We start from the raw sequence: 12,873 nt of genomic DNA, 5'->3' as shown, positions 1-12,873 counted from the left end.
GTTTAATACTCTGACTTACTATGTCCCTGAATAAATTAAGACTCCGTGTGTGATTAAGGCTGAGATTATTGATGAGATAACGATGGACATCGTCCATGGATATTGGATGTCCATAGTTTTATCAGATCTCTGAAGTATTGTTTTCTTTATTAATTAACGTTAACACTCATACTACCTCAAGGATACTTGCCAAATAGGAATCAATAAGGTATAGCCTTCATCAGTATATGTACAATTTATATCTAGCCTGTGTCATCTAGCCTAATAGGAATTTCAAATAATAAATGGGCTCCAAAGAAAAATTAGGATACAATAAAAATTACTGAACTATATATGTACCACATTGTTGGACAGATTGTTAACTGTGATACCATGTTACCTAATAATTTAATATACCTTTGGTTTAGATTGATAATAAAGATGAGAAGTTTTACAATGATTATTGTAGAACTAACTACCTTGGAAATTTCCTCTGGAAATAAAAGTTGTGTGGAAATAAGAACTGATTTTAAACTGTATGCGATACATTGTTATTTTATTATAAGATAATGGGTTAATTTTATAATATATTACGATATAAAACATTATTTTTCTGAAGGTGAATTATCAAGCAAATATTTAAACACCTAAATCATGAAATCACAAAAAGCAAGAACTGCAGGTAGAGAACACTATACAAAGTTCATATAGATTAAAAATTCAATAAGTTTTATCATAACCAAATATTGCAAATTTAGTCACAAAAATCATAACTGTTACTAAAATAGATGTTGAAAAATCAGTTTCAGCAATTTGCAAGGAATGGAAAAATATATTAGAACTGGCTTCCCTGTCACGGTTTTGCTGATGCTATGTGATTGCATTTTCCATCGTGGTCAGGAGATGTTTAGTTGGTTTCCTGTCAACCTAGGGGGTTCTGCGCTCTGGACACCTCTATATTCATTAAACTCAAGCTTGTGAGAACAGTGATATATAAATTTAAAACTTATTCTATTTAGAAAAACTATCAGTGTATTGTAATTTCTTCAAAGTAACAGTTTTGTCAGTACAGGACTTACTAATTGAATCCCATGGGTTGGTCTAGTTCTGAACGCATCTTCCCAAATCTGCTGATTTGGAAGACGAGATTTCCAGCATTCAAGTCCTAGTAAAGTCAGTTACTTTTACACGGATTTGAATACTAGATCGTGGATACCGGTGTTCTTTGGTGGTTGGGTTTCAATTAATCAAACATCTCAGTAATGGTTGAACTGAGAATGTACGAGACTACGCTTCATTTACACTCATACATATCATCCTCATTCATCCTCTAAAGTATTATCTGAAAGGTAATTACCGAAGGCAAAACAGGAAAAAGAAAGAAGGACCAACTAATTGGTTTTTAGATTTTGCATGTAAAACAAATAATCAGAATTACAAACCTAAATTATCATCACAATGTTAAAATATATAAAAAAAGACTGATTCAATAACGTGGTAGCATAAAATGGCAAAAATGTAAAAAAACAATTTATATTTTTTTACTTCTTAAAATATAATTAAAAAATATTTTGAGATATTTATCTGAAGAATATTTGCAAACCCAAATCTACTAAATATATTGTTTAGTATAGTCAGAAATGAGAAAAATTTGCAACCATCGTTCAACATTTTTTTACCTTCCCTCATCCCTTTTAAGGTCAAATTAAAAAAATCTACATAATTTTTTTTTTATATTTACATGAAAATTGCACACACCTAAATCAAGTTGATTTCTTAATTTGTTACCAAGAAATAAAAAAATAATAAATTTCATTGTTATCCAATTAACCCTTTAAACTCAGAATTTCACACAAATTTTCATCAATTTATCTTCAGTAGTTTTTGCTGGGCAATGATTATGAATCAATAATGATATGGTTTTTTTTATATACATAGATATCATCATACATTTTTCTTTACTGATTGATAATGTTCTGTTAAGTTTTAATAATACAGTTGTCTTCAAAATCAAGTTAAATAATATTTAAGTTATAGTATACTGTTAACTAAGTATGAATTATGAAACAATTAAATCGGAGTGTGTCATTTGTGTAATTTAAGGCCATAAATAACAATATTTTGACAGCAGTAATAAATAAAACTTTGTTCCTTTACACAACCAGGCTTATACAAATAAATTAAAAGACTAAGAATAAAAACAAAATAAAATTATTATAAATTAGACAATAGGTGTCATTATATACATATCTGTATGAAACAGAATACTGCAATGAAACTGCTGAGTGTTCTAAATAATTATAGATTTAGAATATACAACTAATTCAATATAAATAGATTTTAATAACGCAGAACAAATCAAATTAAAAATAAACAAATTATTTTTAAAAAGAGACAGATTTTTCTGACCCCACAAATTCCATTTCTTTTTTTCCCATAATGGCATTTTATTTCAAATGCTTCAACAAGTGTACACCATACCATCAGAAGTGTAGTGAGAAATTTTATTAGTAATGGAACGTGTCATGTAGTTTATGATGGCTAATTGAAATTCAACTGGAGAAGATGTTTTTGGCAAAGAACGTTAGAAAGCCACTATGGACAAATTAAACATTATCATTTCTTATATATTTCATTTATAAATGTATTTTCTAAAACCACTTTCATATAGCAAAACTGTAACATACGTACAGAATCTCATATGATAAGTAGACACAAATGAATTATTTTATTGTAGCTTTATTACAAATCAAACAAGAACAAATCAATTATTTCAAGATGTCATGGCCTGTTTTTTACAGGATATTCATTTTGATACACTAGTAGTATTAACAATAATCAACCTTTTTGACTGATAGTTATTTCATCATTCTTAAATCCAAGGATAATTCTTTCTTAATGTCAATTTTAATTATTTTAATCCACTTAACACCAAAGCATAAACATTGAACTTTATATCTTCAGTCTGTAGTTATAGATCACAAAGACAAAAGCTTGTATTTGAAGTTACTTTTTTATAAATCACTTGATGGAAAAAAAATATTTTGTATTATATTAAACTTTATTCTTTAGAGTTTTGTTTATTTAAATAAAAAAATAAACCAATTTTATTTAAATAAAACCAATAAATTTGAAAAATTTTGATGGTTGGTTTCAATATTTTGCTATTAAAAATAACTGCTATTTATTGATTGCAATAAAGACTGGAAGTTTTTTTTGAACTGATATACCACAATAAAAATAAAGCACAATAAAGCACTTTAAAAACACTTCTGTCGCCTACATATTTTCAACTAACCAGAGGTTGGAAAAATGTTATAAAGGAAAGAAGAGCTTTTATTAAAACATACAGAAAAATTGGTCATTCTTTTAGGAAAGAGTACTACTGTTTCATACCAACATTTGCAAGCAATACTTATACTTTTTTAACAGAAAACTAAGCTTACCAGTAAAATTAGTGGAAATTTTCTTTTTCTTTGAAAATATTTTTCCTTGCGAATATATTTTATTAAATGGAATTATATATGTACCACAATAGTTTTTATAAAATAAATAATTCAGAAGAAAGAAAATATTGCTATCCTCAATGAGGCCAACAAAACAATTCATTTTTGAAACTGCCAGAAAAACCAGCGTAGGGAAATCTTTAAAACCTTTAACAAATGAAGAAACTAATACATATTCTTAAACACTTAAATTTTACACAATCTATTTATGAAATTGTGAACAATGAGATTGCATTTCTTTGGAAACACAGAAAAGTTACATAATTACGTATAATTTACTATAATTCCTGCAGATTTTCTACAAATAGAGAAAATTCTTAAGAATGGTAAAAAAGAAAAGTGTTTAATATACTATAAAATTTAATTTTTTTTCCATCAAATGATTCATAAGATGTAAATCTTTAAAGACACATTTTACTTTTTCTGATATGTAACATTTTAATAATTATTAATTAATTGTTGCTTTACCATACATGTAACAACCAAAAATGCCATTAATTAACACTTCTGGTGAAAAAGCAACACAGTGTTTTTGAAAGTATATTTCCATTTGTATAGAAAGATCTTTCGATCTTTCGATCTTTAAGTGTACTTTTTAGGTTTAATAACAATTTCATGATTTCACTCAGGATATAAAATATAAACAACCAAAAATAAACAACATAACAATTTAAGAAAACAAGTTTTATGACAATGAAAGAGGGGTAATAAAAGGATCATACAAAAAACATGATTAATGCAAACAACTCTCCAAGAATCCCTATCAATTGCTAATTGTTTCATTTCCATATACCACTTGCATCATACATCCCTAACAATTTGTTTTACATATTCCAAATGTTGCCTGCTGCACAATTTTTTCCTTCTACCTGTCCTTCTAATATTAAAGCAACTATTCCAGGGTGCCTTAATAAGTCTGTTTCTTCTTTTAACTATATTTTTCCAAATGCTTCTTTCTTCATCAATTTGCCGCTCTACAACTCTTCATTTATCCACCCATCTGATTTTTAACATTCTCCTATAGCTCTACATTTTAAAAACTTCTAATCTTTTCTTCTCAGGGAATCCGAACGTCCAAGTTTCATTTCCATATAAAGCAACACTCCAAACATATACTTTCAAAAATATTTTCCTAACGTTTAAATTAGTTTTTGATGTAAACAAATTATATTTCTGATTGAAGGCTCGTTTTGCCAGTGCTATTCGACATTTTATATCGCTCCTACTTTGTCCATCTTTAGTAATTCTACTTCACAAATAACAAAATTTGTCTACCTCCATAATCTTTTCTCCTCCTATTTTCACATTCAGTGGTCCATCTTCGTTATTTCTACTACATTTCATTACTTTCATTTTGTTCCTGTTTATTTTCATGCGGTAGTTCTTGCGTAGAATTTCATCCATGCCATTCATTGTTCCTTCTAAATCCTTTTTACTCTCAGCTAGAATTACTATATCATCAGCATATCGCAGCATCTTTATCTTTTCACCTTGCACTGTTACTCTGGATCTAAATTGCTATTTAACTTCATTAACTGCTAGTTCTATGTAAAGACTAAAAAGTAACAGGGATAGGGAACATCCTTTTCGGACTTCCTTCCTTATTACGGCTTCTTTCTTATGTTCTTCAATTACCACTGTTGCTGTCTGGTTTCTGTAAATGTTAGCAATTGTTCTTCTATCTCTGTATTTGAACACTAATTTTTTTTAAATGCTGAACATTTTATTCCAGTTTACATTATCGAATGCCTTTTCTAGGTTTATAAATGCCAAGTATGTTGGTTTGTTTTTCTTTAATCTTCCTTCTACTATTAATCTGAGGCCTAAAATTGCTTCCCTTGTTCCTATATTTTTTCTGAAACCAAATTGGTCTTTCCCTAACACTTCTTCCACTCTCCTCTCAATTCTTCTGTACAGAATTTTTTTTGCATGGCTAGTTAAGCTAATTGTTCTATATTCTTCACATTTATCTGTTCCTGCTTTCTTTGGTATCATAACTATAACACTCTTTTTGAAGTCTGACGGAACTTCCCCTTTTTCATAAATATTACACATCAGTTTGTATAATATATCAATCGCTTCCTCACCTGCACTGCACAGTAATTCTACAGGTATTCCGTCTATTCCAGGAGCCTTTCTGCCATTCAAATCTTTTAATGCTCTCTTAAATTCAGATCTCAGTATTGTTTCTCCCCTTTTATCCTCTTTGACTTCCCTTCTTCCTCTATAATACTATTTTCTAACTCATTTTCTCTGTATAACTCTTCAATATATTCCACCCACCTATCGACTTTGTCTTTTGTATTATAAATCGGTGTACCATCTCTGTTTAATACATTATTAGATTGTAATTTATATACCCCAAAACTTTCCTAACTTTCCTATATATTTTGTCTATTTTACCAATGTTCATTTTTCTTCCCACTTCTGAACACTTTTCTTTAGTCCACTCTTCTTTCGCTAGTTTGCACTTCCTGTTTATAGTATTTCTTAATTGTCGATAGTTCCTTTTACTTTCTTCATCACTAGCATTCTTATATTTTCTACGTTCATCCATCAGCTGCAATATATCGTCTGAAATCCAAGGTTTTCTACCAGTTCTTTTTGTTCTGCCTAAGTTTGTTTCTGCTGATTTAAGAATTTCCTTTTTAACATTCTCCCATTCTTCTTCTACATTTTCTACCTTATCTTTTTTATTTGACCTCTTGCGATGTCCACCTCAAAAATCTCCTTTACCTATTCTTCATCAAGCTTTTCTAAGTTCCACCGATTCATCTAACAGCTTTTCTTCAGGTTTTTAAACCCAAATCTACATTTAATTACCACTAAATTATGGTCGCTATCAATATCTGCTCCAGGGTAAGTTTTGCAGTCGATGAGTTGATTTCTAAATCTTTGTTTAACCATGACATAATCTATCTGATACCTTGCAGTATTGCCTGGCTTTTTCCATGTTTATATTCTTCTATTATGATTTTTAAACTGGGTGTTGCCAATTACTAAATTATACTTTTTGCAAAACTCTATAAGTCGGTCCCATCTTTCATTTCTTTTGCCCAGTCCGTATTCATCCATATTTCCTTCCTTGCCTTTTCTAATGGTTGCATACCAATCTCCAACTATTATTAAATTATCAATTCCTTTTATGTATTTAACTGCTTCTTCAATTTCTTTGTATACACACTCTACCTCATCATCATCATGGGCGCTTGTAGGCATATAAACGTTAACAATCATTGTCGGTTTAGGTTTCGATTTTATCCTTATTACAATGATTCTATCGCTATGCATTAGAATCATTCTAAAAAAAAAATTATATGCCTAGGAATCCAACAGAAAACAGAAATTGGAATTGCTGTGAACTGATTCACTATGAATAAATATCTTGGAGTTGGAGTTGCTATGAAATGCACATAGTGTTCTTAAATTATTTAATCATTGTTGAAAATTGTATAACTAGGTAATTAATTAGCAAATCAAATAATTTCCACTACCACAAAAATATGATAATATTCATCCCTTTAAATAATTTCATTATATTAAATGCATTTAGTATTTTTTATAATAAAAATAAATATGAAGCTCTTTATAAACCAAAAATTCTTTATTATGGTTCTGCAAACAATTTAAATATTTCTTATTGTTTAATAATATGTTCAATATCTTTATATTATAATTATTGAAAATAATTTGTAAAAATTATTATTTTTTTATATGAAAGATCTGGCATCAACAGCTATGGTCATTAGCCCAATGAAAACTCGTTGTGGATGAAAAGATGCCATGCTTTACTGGGATTTCAACCCAAGACCTCTGCATGAAATGCTGAGATGCTACCTACTTAGCCACGGTGTTATTATTATCATTATTACTGTTATTATTATTGAGCGACTCTCCTCAATGGAGGAGCTGGAGGAAATCCTACAGTTGCTGAAAGTCAGAAAAGCCCCTGGTCGCGACAGTATGCTGGATGAGGTCCTCAAGCTGGTGAGGCTCTGCAAGTTACGTTTGCTTCTAGACATGTACAGAGTGTGTCTGGAGGCTGGGGCCTTCAGCGACAGCTGGAAGATTGCTCATCTTGTGGTGATTCCCAAGGGCAAAGAAGACCTGGAGTCACTGTCCTTCTACTGCCCTCTGTGTAGGCTTGACACAGCTAGGAAGGTATTGGATAAGCTCTTAAAGAAGAGCTATCCAATACCTTCAATTGTTGCAGCAATGAATCAGGCAGGTGGGCTGTTGCCCAACCAGACCCTGACTGGTAGAACCCTAGATGAAGTTCAAGAGGTTGTTGAGACAGTGCGGCGAGCAGAGGACCACAATCATTTTTCACATACAACTTGTATATCGTCACTTCCGCATTTCGGACGGTTTCTGAGCCCTTCTGGGGTCACCAGTGTTATACCCATTGCTCTTTTGGCAATGGAGTGCCAGGTGGTCTACAGGAGGTAATGGGCAGGGGAAGACCAAGAGACCATTGCTGAGGTGGAACGGACTCACACGTCCCTCACCTGACAATAGACCTGGGACTGTGAGACCAGAGAATGATGGATTGCAATGCTTATCTCTCTGGTCAGACCGTGAAGAGAGCGGTGGCTTGGATAGGTGAAGTATTACATGACCCAGTTTTTAACGGGTCACGGGTTTTCCCACGCTTTTCTTCATGCCATAAGGAAAACACCGTCCCCCCGACTGCCTGTATTGCCCGGTATATGGGACTATGCCGAGCACACCTTTTTCAAATGTGTTCAGTGGGTGACGACAGATCAAGGGACACTAGACGCAGATCTCAGAGTACTGAGCCACCACAATGTGGTTGTGATGATGCTCCATGACCTGAGCAGCTGGGAGAATGTGCGCCAATTCGTCGGCAGCATTCTCAGGTTCAAGAAGGGCAACCTGGATAGTCCTGAGCCAGGTGAAAATTAGGTACAAGAGGACGTAGACTGAAGTAATGTGTAAAATGGTTCTGGGTCGAGTCCTAGTAGAAAGGGAGGGTTTTAGTTGGTAATCTGTTGATGGTGGTTGTCTGATGATCTGTACATAAATGCATTTTCACCTCCCTCCCCCTGCAAAAAAAAAAGATTTTTATTATTTAATTAAATATAATTAATAATTGTTACAAATAAATTTGCTGAACATGGTGTATCTTTATGCACAACATTGATTTTTCACAAAGTATGGATAGCTCATGAAGGGGAAAAAATTAAGAAGCATGAGAGGTCATATAAAACACAGTTGCAAACATGTACATGCAATAACACAAGAATAGCAGAGATATATTGATACCATCATGTTACACAAATACAACGAATACAATCCACTAACAACACTAAAACAGTTGCATTAACATGTTAGTATGTTTCTGTACAATACTGTAGTGAGAAAAATAAGGTGAATTAAATGAGAGGCCTCTGTAGGAGTGAAATCTGTGCCAGCTTATTTTAAAGCTAGTATCTTAGAGATAAAATCAAGATAAATTATAAACAAACCTTTTCAGCCGAATTAGAAAACCCAAGATCATTGACCCCATGATAACAAAAACTGAGAAATAAATATATAAATTAAAAATACATTAACCCAATGCTGCTATAAACCATGATCTCTTTCAACTTTTTGCTTTTTGAATCAATAATTTACAGAGCAATAGCTTCTCTCCTCATCAAAAGATTAAATGGGAAAATATATTATTAAATTCCAAGAATTCACAAAGGGTTTTAAATAATACTCTTGTGAACAGAGATTCTGAAGTTTTTTAAAGTAAAAATAAAGTAAGGTATAAAATAGCTTTTAGAAAAAACAGCAAACAAAAAAGATTATAGATACAAAACTCATTCAGCAAGCATAATACTTCATGATTATACTTGCAGTAAGCTATTATATTAAAAAATACCTACATATGGTAAACAGTATGCAGCTTCAAAGTATTCCATATCTTCATCTATGACTATATTTTAAAAATTTATCATAAATACTGCAGCATTAACCAACAAAAAGTAGATACTTAACATACTGTATTCACATAAAAAGAATCATACCTTGAAAGAAGTAATGTATTATACTACTCTAAAACTGTAGTGAATAGCTCATTCTTTTGTAAAGTTGCTTTATAAGAATACTTTTCATAATAAAAGTAATAGTAATATTTTTCATTGAACCTACCATCAACAGAGGTCAAAACAAGTGTAAATCAGGTGACAAACAAAACAATTGTAGGCGATCTGGACGTAAGTCACAAATCAATCTGAAAATGACATAGCCTTTTCAAGAGTAACAAGTTCTCATGCTAGGCTAACTTAAGAAAAATGAGAAGCGAAGTTCATTTCTTTTGCGTAAAAATATAGTTCTTATACATATATTAAAAATAAAGTAATGTTCTCCTCAGCCAGATAAGTAAAATAGTACAACATATATAAACATAATATGTTATATATATAATAAATCTGAATGAAGAGAAACAATGTTATTTTTTTATATTTAGAATTTATCCTTCTGATGATGGTGCTTCCTTGTATGCTTCCTAATGTATGAAAACATTATTAAACAAATTTTAAATAATGTTTTCATGTACCATTAAGTAAAAGTTTTTTTATATATTGTAAATTTAAGTTATATTTTTGTTTCACCAGAAAAGTATGCCAGGCACAGTTAAGATGGTTTGGTCATTTTTCCAGAACAGAACAACCAGGAAGATTTCTGAACTGAGTTTAAGTGGAGTGAAATCTAATGGGAGTAGAGAGAAATGATTTGGTAAGATTAAAGATGCATTCAAAATAAGAGAAAGAAAAAGGGTGAATAAGGACTTTGGACTCTTTACCGTATCATACAAAGTGGAAGAAGGAAAGCAAAATAAGTATATTAATATAAACCTATAAGAAGATGTTAATATACTTAAGTACCATATATAATAAAGTTTAGTTCAATTTTAAAAGTAGTCTGTATTATAAATTTCAGATAATAAAGAGAACTAAAAGGAAAGTGGCTAAAATACTTATAAAGAATACAAATACAATTTACATTTATTCACAGATTAATTAAAATATAATTGTAAACATCGATCTTAATTTGATGAATAATTTCATTGATAATACAATAATTCCTTATTAAGTACTTGCTGCCACACATTAACGTATCATAGAATACGTAAATAATAATTATTGAAAAAAAATACAAATATACTTGCGTATATATACATATAGAAATTAACAAATCTAAATACAGAATAAATATAATGTATATAGCTATTTAAAAAATGCTAGTTTTTTGATAACATCAAATTATATAAGGATTTTACTATTCTTATTTCACTAATAATTAACAAAATAATTAATCGATTAGAATCTAAATACATTTATTTTATTTCTAAGCATTAAAATTAATTATTAATAATTAATTATTATTATTATTATATATTAAATAAATTATAATACACTAACATAATTAGTGTTAATTTAGACATATATTTTTTAAAAAAAGTTCTTGTATGTATATATTTTTTGTCTTAAGATATAAAAAAATATTATATACTTGTTATTAAGCACATGTGTATTAATATTTATTTGCTGCAAATTTACATTACATAGTATATATAATATATATATATATATATATATATATATATATATATATATATATATATAATATAAACAATACATATAAATTAATCCATGTTTGATAGGACAATATTTTTTTTAATTTAAATTTTTTTATTTTAAAATATTTTATTTACATGAAATCAAGATTAAGAGTGTAACAGTACCATGAATATGGTTAATGAACACACTGCTTTATATTATTTATTATAAAATATTATAATTAAAAATGAATTTATTTCACAGTTTGTTATTTTGTTATTAAAAAATAAAAAAGCTACATTCATAGAACCATAAAAAATCTCTTCAAGTCATTGATACTAATTCTGCCACATCATTCCATGGAAAATTTTTTATAAGTTTTTTTTTGTTGTATGAATTGCCTAAAAATAACATATATTTGACAACACTTACAGGTACAATGCCAGATGTTAATTACCTAGTTACAATTGAAAATGTATTCCACATTCATTTCTTTTCCAGATTTACAACTGTGACAGAGAAATTAATATTTAGTTTATGTAAGTGATCCTGAAGAAAATTAGAAAATTATTTCTTAAATTATCAGGTACTGAACTGGATCAACAATATCCAGAAGGGATGTAACTTAATTATAACTATCTAATTTTATCACAGATTAAGCAACACACTTTAATGACACTCTTTTAATTTTATAGTAGGAGACAATAAAACAAAATTTAAAAAGCAAGTTTCATTACCTATAACTAAAATTATAATGATATCTAATATTTATAAGTTGTGATTGATAAGGTAGAAGAATATTAGTAGTGATAATATATTTTTATATTAAAATGGTGACTAAGAAAGGGGATAATCAAGCAATAATTTTGACAAACTCAGTAATTCAGAATATAGAAAGATTACGATTCTGTTGCACATCAGAGGTAAGTTCTATTTTTCTCAAGAGATGGGCATGGTTAGAAATTGTAGAAAGGTTGGTAGGAAGTATATTATGTCAGATAATTTTGCCAATATCATAATGTCACACCCTGTTCTACAGATATTCAATAATTATTTAAAATACATCCCTCTACAACTAAAAACCCTCTTCCTTTTCTCAAGATGTAATTTATTTTTCTAATAAAATAAAATTCACGAACAATTATAAATAACTTTTAACATGTTAACTGCCATAAGTACATGAATGAAAATATATATTATAACTTGTCAGAATGGTTTTAAAATGTAAATAAATATTTCATAGCTTTTATCAAATCAACCAAGAGTTCTAGGTAAAATTAAATTTTGTAAAACATTCTGTTGTATGAAATCTATGTTTGTAATATACTTAACTTATTATTCTCAATTACAATAATAAATTAACATTTGATCGGTTTCTGTTAGTTAACTTGCACATCAGATAACAACACATAAGGGGATTTGCATAACTGAATTTAAAGTTAGAGAACCAAATTCCAAATTTTCCAGTTAATGGCACAAAATTTATTTACTTGGTTTTTTAAAGAAATTATTTTTAATTTAAAGTTAGGGCATACTGTAAGAATTTTATGTTTTGTGGAGATACAAAGAGAATCGGGAATTTTAGATTTTGAAAATTTTTAACCACCTTGTTTGCACATTTAACATTGCCCTAAGAAGTAAAAAAACTAAAATTTGCTTTTATTTACAGAAAGTAAATAGAGTATATGATTTATAAATCTTATTTAAAAATGGAAGATAATAAAAAAAATTATTTCAACAATAATGAATTCATAGTAACAAATAAACCAAAAGTTTACAAAACTAAGTTTACCAAAAGTTCCAGCTGGAACTTTAAT

Source organism: Lycorma delicatula, chromosome 7 (genome assembly GCF_047948215.1).
Source record: "Lycorma delicatula isolate Av1 chromosome 7, ASM4794821v1, whole genome shotgun sequence".
NCBI classification, from domain to species: Eukaryota; Metazoa; Arthropoda; class Insecta; order Hemiptera; family Fulgoridae; genus Lycorma; species Lycorma delicatula.
This window is presented reverse-complemented; position numbering follows the sequence as displayed.